This window comes from Branchiostoma floridae, chromosome 12, assembly GCF_000003815.2.
Source record: "Branchiostoma floridae strain S238N-H82 chromosome 12, Bfl_VNyyK, whole genome shotgun sequence".
Taxonomy (NCBI): Eukaryota; Metazoa; Chordata; class Leptocardii; order Amphioxiformes; family Branchiostomatidae; genus Branchiostoma; species Branchiostoma floridae.
In genome coordinates, this window is record NC_049990.1 from 21,285,139 (window position 1) to 21,295,269 (window position 10,131).

At 41.9% G+C, this 10,131-nt stretch overlaps 1 protein-coding gene across 1 annotated transcript in view; it reads left to right on the top strand.

Annotated features, from left to right (window-relative positions):
- Positions 1-10,131, top strand: part of LOC118427184 (prokineticin receptor 2-like) — a 46,546-nt gene that overhangs the window by 25,679 nt on the left and 10,736 nt on the right. The window lies entirely within an intron of this gene.

Genomic DNA, 10,131 nt, shown 5'->3' on the forward strand with positions numbered 1-10,131 from the left:
TGCTCCAAAATCCGTCGGATTCCCTACGAGTTCGTACGGAGGCGGTACTTACCACTTACGGATCCCCAAAGAATGCTCACGTTTTGGCACGTACGGCTGGTTGTGCCCTTAGCTTTAGACCCAGTAGATATAACAACCAACAGGTCTTTGTAAAATGGCTATGGGACTGCCTTCACTTTAACCTACCTTTACAACACTGAGAATGAAATACGAGAATGCTGAGATCTGTCCTAAACATCTCATGGAGACAAAGGATGTCATTACAAGAATGTACCGCATATAGCCGAAACTATTCGGCAAAGGAGACTGCGTTATGCAGGTCATTGCTGGAGGAAAAGGGATGAGGTAGTACACAAAGTAGTACTGTTACTATGGAATCCGAATCACGGAAATAGAGGAAGGGGAAGACCGCGGAAGTCATACATTATTAAGATAAAGCAGCTTGCTGAAGACAGCGGTTTGGACCTGCAGCAACTTCCGGCAGCGATGGACGACAAAGAGGGGTGGAGGAAACTAGTAATGCGGAGACTCCGAGCGAGCTCGTCGGAGTGAGTGAGTGATAAAACTGAGCTGAAGATTTCCCCCAATTCACTAAGCATAACGTTTTCCCTCGGATATCCTGAAGTGAGAGAAATAATGTACTTCTTGATATGAAAAATCACTTGTTATAATTTGTCTGATTGGTCCGAGGACACGAGGCCATGTGCCAAATTTGTCAAGGTAGCCAGTTGCCAATATTCTTCCCCGGGAGGTTGCGATGTTTATTAGTCCAGTGCCATGTAGACACATACGTCTTTGTGATATAATTCAGCGTGCTCTGTCTTTTCATTCTTGGGAGACATAAATTACATTATGTGCCAACTTGTCTGTGTGGTTCACGCATACACAAGACTCCGGGGTTATATGGTCAGGGTAGCCAAGGGCGAGCATTGGACAGGACGTTCCATCTTGATTTAGATGTTTCCCCCCGAAAGAGGAGACACATTGTTTTTGCTGGTGTGTTCCTTTTCTTTATCCTTCTTCTGTCATTAGCCAATCAGAGGTTGGGTTGGATTTCAGCTGTAGGTGTAAATATGAGCAACTTGTCTATAGGGTGAGCCTAATATAGTTACAGTAGAAGCCGTTTGATTGCGCACCACATTTGCCAGTTTATTTCGTGCAATTATCCGAATGGTACAACAAAGCGAAGGTATCCAGCTGGGCCGCACCAGTTTGGGATTTGGGATCCCGTGCAATTAACAGAAGTGTGCGATAATCCGTTGTGCAGTTAACTGGTTTCTACTGTATATATTGTGTGCGATTAGCTTCACGGGGGAGATAGTCTGCATTTTCGCGAAAATGTTACCTTTCGTTTTTAGCTAATGACAGAAACATCGGATTGAAATTCTGTGTGTACTTGACTTCTGGCGCTTAAGATAAGATATATTTTCATCATTGTTTGAAAGCTTGCCAAAAAGTCGCTTCCTGTATAATCTCATTATTTGTCACAGCTTGGTACTGTACATACATCATACAGTACGGTCATTATCATGCATGGAAACTTTTCGACTTTGATCGCAGGTTCTGCCGTACTTCTGAGTTTGATTATCGGAGTGCTGTTTGACATGCGTTTAGCATTTTGATGAAAAGAGAGCTAAAGTTAGATTAAACATGCCCGATTCATCAATCTTAAATGAAGGGAATCCGGAATCAAAGCAATGTGCTCCACTCCAATTTGGTGCTAGCTTGTTAAGTATAAACTTAAAAGGTACTTTTTACTTGTACTTTAGAAAATTGGTATCCATGCTTTGAGTGAAGGGTTCAAGCTGTTATCAAGGCTTTTAATTTGAGCTCTATGTAAAGATGGCCCGGAATAGGATAAGGAAAATGACAGAAAGGGAGATGAAAGATCTTTTGGGGGAGGGGGTGCACTTGATAACAGATGCGGCAATGCACAGAGCCTTCGATGGAGTTGTTCAGTTTTACAAATGAAGTTGATCGATATTGCGACGTGTTTCATTCGTTCAACCCACTTGTGCTTGTAATTCAGGGTGCATGTGCTAGCGCCAAAGATGTGACGAACCCTGTCATTGTGTCTATGTACGTATTTTTCATCAGCCACATGATTAAAGTAGCCTCTACCAGGCTCCGCGGATCGCTGGTCAAATAGTAGAAATTGGGCAAATAGAGTTAACAATAGTGGGTCGGCCATAGGAGTCTGTTTGCAATCCGTGGACTTCTCTAGCGTAATATTGTTGACAGTCTATTTGTCCAAAAATAATTTTATCGGGTTGGTAGGCCATAGGACATAGGAATTTGCTTTTACACATTACCCAGTTATTCTCCAGTTGCAACCTCTGGGGAAGATGTCTGACAGACATCGAAACGTCAGCAGGCGAGAATATAACCGGTTGTGTAAAAAGAAGACTCCTATGTTCTATTTGTCCAACTCTTTCACTCTCACGTTATTTTACCAGGAACGTACAACTCAGGTCAGACTAGACCTGCTTTTCAGGTAATCCTGGGCTAAATGTTCTAGATACGCTATTTTACGTAATGAGCTATTCACATTTCGCGAATACAGTACAGCAGATTTCAAGAGACTCGATGCTACAGACAGATTTGTATATATCTTTAGATATCACAACTCGCATAATGCAAAGATAGGCAAATATATCAAAGACTGCTTTGCTATTAGAAAGAATAATGAAACTCATAATTAGCCCAACTCGATTGTAACACTATATCAAAGACTTGTGTTAGCCCTTCTTATCATGTTAATTAGGACGTTAAGTCTTATTCTATACACCTATTTTGTACTTCGTGTAATAGTTGTTGCCATACATTGTACCATGTACAAATGTCGTGCAATAAAGTTCTCTCTCTATAAAAACAACACAATAACAATAAATGCATATTTCAATAACAACATAGCTGTAAAAATAAAGGTGTGATTAGTATGAACCGGACTCCCATGCAGGTGAAAAATTGCAAACAGAGCAACCACTCTCGTGCAGTTGCGGACTTCACAGATTTGAATTGCACTTACGCATACGTTCACTTGGAACTGGGGATCTTAGAAAGAGCGGAAGAAGCTTTCTTTGGGCGCCTCTTGGGCACTCCATCTGAAGATATTCTACATCCGTTGTTAATCAATTGATGTGCATTTTCACAATTACAGCAAGGAGGTTAAAGCCTTGTTGATTACAGACGTCCATGGCAAGGGAGACGATGCTTTAATGAGGCTTTCAACAGGCGAATGTTGATTTTTGAAAATGAAAATTAATTTATAAAGGAAACAGCCTTGAAGATTGTCAATTCATCGCCAATAGAACAACTTTACCACATCCATGCCTTAAAACACAAATGGTGACAATGACTAAGCATTTTTAGGTAGCAAATCTCTTCGCTGCTTTACGCTTCCTTATGATTGAGGATTATACTGTGGCAAAAATCATGATGGCACATCTATTTCTGTCCAGGATTAATTTCTACTTTTGTTCTGCGATTGAACACTAAATGCTTCTGGCGCCGCAATGAAAGAAAGGGTCACATAACCGCTCGCTGTGGTTGCAACCGCGGTAATAATAGTAACATTATTAATTGTTTCTGTTGGAGTTTTATCCGTCTCCTGACAGCTTTAGAAATACATGTCATATTTCATGTCTCTACAACGGCGCCTGTTGGCATTCTTAGCTGCCTGAATCTATACATCTGGTCATAAAGTACAGAAACTTGTTGAAAACTTTGTGTTTATAAGTGACCGAAGTGTGTGTGCCTGAATATCTCACCTCACCTCACCGGCCCCATAGCCTCATCGGCCGTAGGGGCAGCAACGCCATCAACGCAAGTTTTCCATCTCCTTCTATCTTCAGCCAGGGTTTCTAGCTTTCAAAGGCTTTAATGAATGTAAACCTTTATTGTACATTTTTGCCCAACAGAGCTAAGCACAGGTCACAACAGAAACAGAAAGCATATACTAGTATCATAGACCTAGTCTAACATAGAAGTTCGGCTTCTTCTCGTTTCTTGGTAATGGTGAAAATGTAGGTTTGTATTGGTGTAGTAAGTCGGTTTGTCAAAACGCAATAGGAATATAAATTTGTCAGTGCTACTCATATGTCTCAAGTGAGGAAATCTACTTTCTATATATAGCTAAATAGAGTATTTCTATCGTTAACATACATAGTGCAATCATTATTGAAGTGCACTTCATCTTCTACTGTGTTTGAGGTACAAAACTGACAGACCGTTTGTTCTATGGGGATGTCAAAGTACTGTAAATGCATTTAAGTTCGCGGGGATTTAATTTCGCGGTAGCGGGAAAAGGGACTTTTCGCTGTGGATTTAATTTCGCGGTTACACCATACGCTGCAGCCTAATACCACAATAGAAAAAAATTCGCGGTGGATTTCAGTTCGCGGTGAAGCGGTCACCGCGAAAACCGCGAATATTAATCCACTGCGAACATTTCTGCATTTACAGTATTACGTTCATTGTCTAGAATGGGTTAAAGGAGACCTCTCCTACTGGGTTCGCTCTAAAATCGCTATGTAAGCTGCTATATCATACCGCGTACCGATTGTTTTATGTTTGCGACCTTCAGATCGATCCACTGTATCCATCAGACTCACAAATTATTATCCAAGCCTGAGGTGCGATATCGTTAGGATTACTTATTTCAAAGGCCAAACATCGTGAGTAAATGTTACCGTGTTGGAGAGTGACAGCCGGATGCTGACTTTAAAACAGAGATGAGTTAGTTTCTAGTTTGACTTTATATCAGATAAATCCTTTAAGTCTTTATCGATTAGGTACTCCGATGTTCACGTCAAACGTCGATCGATTGAAAAATAAGGTAGCATCATCACTTCGAGGTGCATGTTTTCCAGTCAGCAAAATATGCCCTTTTTCGGATAAATTGCTCCAAGATATACATAAAATTTACCAGGACGAGTATTGATATGCCGTCTCTTGTGGATTCGTGGATTTGGAGACAGCAAGCAAATTTCATGGATGCCAGCATCAGCGCGATTATTGATTTTCGACTGGTTTTGAAGAAAATAATCTTTCCTCTACGGAGATAGTGAACATGACGAGAAAGTGCAAAAATGGGAAATATACCCCTGATCCTTAAAATATAGCCTAGTTGTATTTGTAGACGTAGTGAGGTATATGTAGCCCTGACCGTAGAGCTTTGCAGAAGTGAAAATATTTCAGAAGTAAAAGGGGCACCGATGTGGTAGCTATCCAAAGCCGTGACTGCAAGTTGTCAACTTGATAAGTGATAACTGTCTACCTCACCAGTGTCAGTTAATTTGTGCACCATTTGAATACAGAACGAAAAGACTTATTGGCTGTGATAGCATGTTTTGTAACTTCAATTCTTCTTATGGTTTCTATTTCCAAAATCTAGGAATATTCTTTTTTCTACCCATCTTCTTGTCTTTCGCCCTCTTGCAATAAATTTTGAGTCTGTAGAGGACGTCATCCATGAAATTTGCTTGCTGTACGTGGCCCTAGCTAACATTTTTTGAAAGCATGCTGACTTAGGTCTCTTCTTTGGGGGCGTTCTTCGCAAGCTTGGTGGGTCGATTTGGAGTTTTGGTGCGGCAACTTATGAGGTATCCCCGGAGGCAAGGGTTAAAAGCCAAACCGCCAACTGCAAGTTATCGATTTGCCATCCTCGCGGACCTCTTTTTTTCCGCAAAACCTCTGTGCTGCCATTTCAAAGTTTTTACTTTTCTTTCGATGCCTTTCTAATCAACACACATCGTGAAATGACGCATCAAATTCATAGCATTTAAAATTCCAGTCAAAGTCAAAGTTATACAAATGAATCGGAATATAACATCCTTAGAGTATTTTCACAATCAAAATGAGGCAATATAACATATTAGTTCTCACTGGGTAGAAATGTACCCCAAAAGAGAATGTATGGAAAGCAATAATGAAGAGAAACAACATGCTTTATAACAATGAATACCTAAAATATCGAGGAAAAATATCAAATGATATTCAAAATACGTCAAAAAGCAGTTACTCAAGCAACTGGATATGATGTTGGAAACGGTCAGACGTTTCAGATGGCATACACCATCGGTGTCACTGACGAAAGACTGCTTTTTGACGTATCTTATTACCTTGATGTCTAACTTTCATCGAGATATTCCGGAAACACTACAAAAAATACCACTGGGGTCAAAACTACCCCAGATGTACGGTGAAGTTTGAGAACGTCAAAATCCAAAGTGATGCGTCAGTACGGTATTCCCAGTTGACTCATACGCGTCGTTTAGGCCACTTTACTCTGAACACTCCGAAATCTTCCATTTAGTATGAGACCATCATCTCTCGTGCGGAAAATCTAGAGAGCTTCATAGTACATTATCCACATCGGACCAGTGGTTTCCATCATATCCATTGCCCACTTTTGCAGCTAAATTGCACGCTCGCGTATTGGGAATAGCATATTGGGACTTAATGCAATTTCAGAAAGAAGCATGAGCATAAGGATTTGCGCGAAACTGTGCAGGGATGTTACGCGGGATAAAATGGACGATGTTCAAGAAGTTTACATGTTAGTTCAGAAACATAAGATTGGAAAAAAAAATTCACGGATCTCAGTGGCAAGTGTGCAGATGTTGACACACTGGCAACACCAAATCCGTAGGTGTTTTTTGGCACCTTTAGACAGATTAGCCGTGAGGCTCGGTGGGCGTCACTCCATAAGATTGGAAAAGAAGAGAACATCTTCTTGTGAAACGGAAGATCGTTATCCTGCAAAGGAACTGGCAATGACTTTAAACACAATGCCTTGTCATGGGGCACGTTTCCTTGCAATTCTGAACATAAAACTGCAACAATGGCCAACTCAGTGTCACTGACGAAATATAGTGGATGCACTCTGAAACATCTGACCGTTTCCAAAATCATATCCAGTTGCTTGTGTAACTAACTTTTTTGGGGGCGTAACTTCCAACTCTTTACATTGTGCATCGAGGCAGCTTACTTCCGGGGATACTCACCGTTATGTAAGTGTATACGTCACAGTAGAGATTGCGATTCACTGACGCGTACACTGAGACATACATGTGTGCGTGAACACTTGACAAGACGCAGGAGGGAATCCGCTTAGTGACATTTTCAGGCTGCCATGATTGATAATCGGCTCAGGCAGACATCCCGGCGTCAACCTATGACCGCACACGACAGATTCTGATGGTCCCAAAGATCTTGCTCTGATGTTGGACTGGAGGTTGGTGTCAGGCCCTCAGCTTTAGGAAGATTTTGTACACAACATAGTGGTGCATGGCTGGCTTTTTCTTGATCGTATCTGCACGTAGACAGATGTACATGTCTGACGGGGGTGGGGGGGTGGGGTGATAAGCAGATAAACCGAGCTCAAAGAATTCCACCAACCAAAGAAACTGGGTACAGCTCTCGCATTACCGATCATACAGGACAGAAATGGCAAGATCCATCATTGTACCGTCGCCTTTTTTGGTTGTCCAGACGAATATCAAGTGACCATTCGTTTCATTGGCTTTCATCTTTGCATGCAGAGCACGGGAGACGCGTTACATGGGAAGTGAGGCTTAGCTCCTTTCATTTGGTTTTACTGCAAACCTTCAAAAGTCGTCTGCAGTTGGCACATGCCCAGCGTTAGAATTGGCTGTGAAAGTTTCTTGGGGTTCGCTGTAAGTCCGGAATCAGTAAGCCCTCTGTTCGGAGCTTACTCCGTGAGCATGTACTACAAAAGATCGCTTGTTATGCCGCAGTCACATTTGCACCGGTGCCCGTACGGGTTGTAGCCCCGGCCGGACTCCGAAGTCACCATTTTGTCCCAGTGCACTGCCGGATACGAGGGGTACATCTCGGTGTTTCCACGATTTGGTGGCGCAAATGGCCCCACGTGGCCACGTAGTTGTCACGCCCAAGAGTGCAGAAAAGGGCAATTATTCGTTGGGATCTCTTTGAGCAATTATGAATAGCATCCCCAGATGGCATCTGAGCCCATATTGACAGTAAATCCCTGGCCTCGGGAACTTCTATACTTTTTGCACAAAAGTAGCATGAAAATTTCAGAACAGCTTGGCCCAGCAGCAACAAGATGGCAAAGCGCTGCATGCAAAGAAAGAGGATTTGAAGAACTGAAAGATCACAAGGTTAAAAGTTTTGCGATTAACGTAGATCTGCTTATCGATCATAGTACAGACGCCATTGTCGTATTTTAACGCTTCTAAGAAGCACATTGTGCAAATCTCAAAGGTCGTCATGGCGGTGAATGCCCTCGTCTGGACGAAGATAAGTATTTTTGAAAACCACACGTTTGAGTAACCGATGAAAGCGGTATGAACCTTGACCATTTGAAGCTTGTACATAAATCCTTTGAGTGTGCGTAGTTGCCACTTAGATCTCTGCCTACGAATGTAGATACAGTTACACGGGCACGGCTATAACGGACATTTGTATAGGATCTAGTGAGGACTTTAAAACCACTAGTACCTTGTGTGGTGTTTAGTTATTGTTGCACTGAAAGCGACGTGATGTCATTGTAGTCAGTAACTCATCTATGCTAACATGGTCACATTACTATTCGACCTTACAGTGATATCCGTTGGACTTTGTTGAGCCATGCAATGAACTCATTTTCACGAGAATCATCCGACGCAGAGCGCTGAGCACTATGACATAGTAATGGTATCCTATGTCCTCTATCGTTGTCGCTGTGACGGGATTTAATTCCCAAATACCCCAACCCAATCCTTAAGACAGGAAAGCTAACCTCTCACTGGACGTGACAGAAAAGAGAGACACTGTGTATAGTTCATATGTATGTATACTATTAGCGTACAGGGTAAAAACAGGTACAATGAACAACGGACCACGGCTTAACGTCCCATTCTAACCGGGATTTGAACCCTTTCCAGTACCGTGCATGCTGAGTGAACGACAATTTATGCTAGGGTCACATTTTGAACAAAACAGTGGTCCGGCCGTGCAGTTTAGTTTTAAGGAACGAAAAGTATGATACAAAAGACAACAAAAACACAAATCGTACCAAAAATCTATTTCAGAGCACACCTTGTGTATATATATATATACATATATATATATATATATATCAATTTTGTTTTCCCTTCTTTTCTTTTCGATTCCAAAACAGCCCTGCCGGGCTACAATTGGGAAATATGCCAATGGCATAACAGCCGACACATTTGAACTCAAATTGAAATGCTCAAGAACTGAATCAAGCTGGGCATTGCACTTCGTGACAGACAAAGAAACATATTCTATGCTTTATAACAGACGTTAGCACTGCTGCTAACACAGTCGAACATTGGTGTGCGGAGCATGTAGCACTATTACAGCCACGACACGAAGAATGTGGAGGCTAGGAGATTAAGTTAAGAGGACGGCCGTGCATAATATAAAGCTGGGTCCCGCTCGGACATGGCTCAGGCAAGAGGAAGAAACTAGAGTCAGTCATGCATGGAGCAGACTCTCCTTAGGCTTAGGTCACATTTCCAAACCGGGGCCCGGCCGGGCAGCTTTTGGCAGCGAAAAGAATGATATAAAATACATAAAAATACACAAAATGTCAAAATAAGATTCATGGCCATGATTTGTGTATATTTCTAGGCATACATTGTAATTTTTCGTTTCTTAAAACATCCCGGCCGGGCCCCGGTTTTGAAATGTGACTTAAGCCTTGGGAGTGCATGTACCCTTGGTTAATGATAATGACTTTCGAATTCTCATCGGGTCCTCAAGTATGATGGCTTCGGCCTTCACCGTAACCATAATATCTGCGAGTTTTAGAATCCATGTTTTAGAAACCATGTGTACTGCATTACTACCTTTTGTATCTATATGCCTGTACTTAGCCCGATAGGGCATGAATGTGCAATAAGGGCTATTAATTTTTTATTAATAATGACTTTTGAACTCTCATCGGGTCCTCAAGTATGATGGTTTCGACCTTCACCGTAACCATAACGTCTGCTGTAAATGGGGACAATGTTTCATTCATATCCAATGATGAAGGATCACGTAAGTCACAGCTTATCAGCCAGAGCGCGATAATTGTCCGTGCGCTGTTTCTGCACTTTTCTTGACGGCAGGGGGCGGCTTTGAACGTTTTATGTA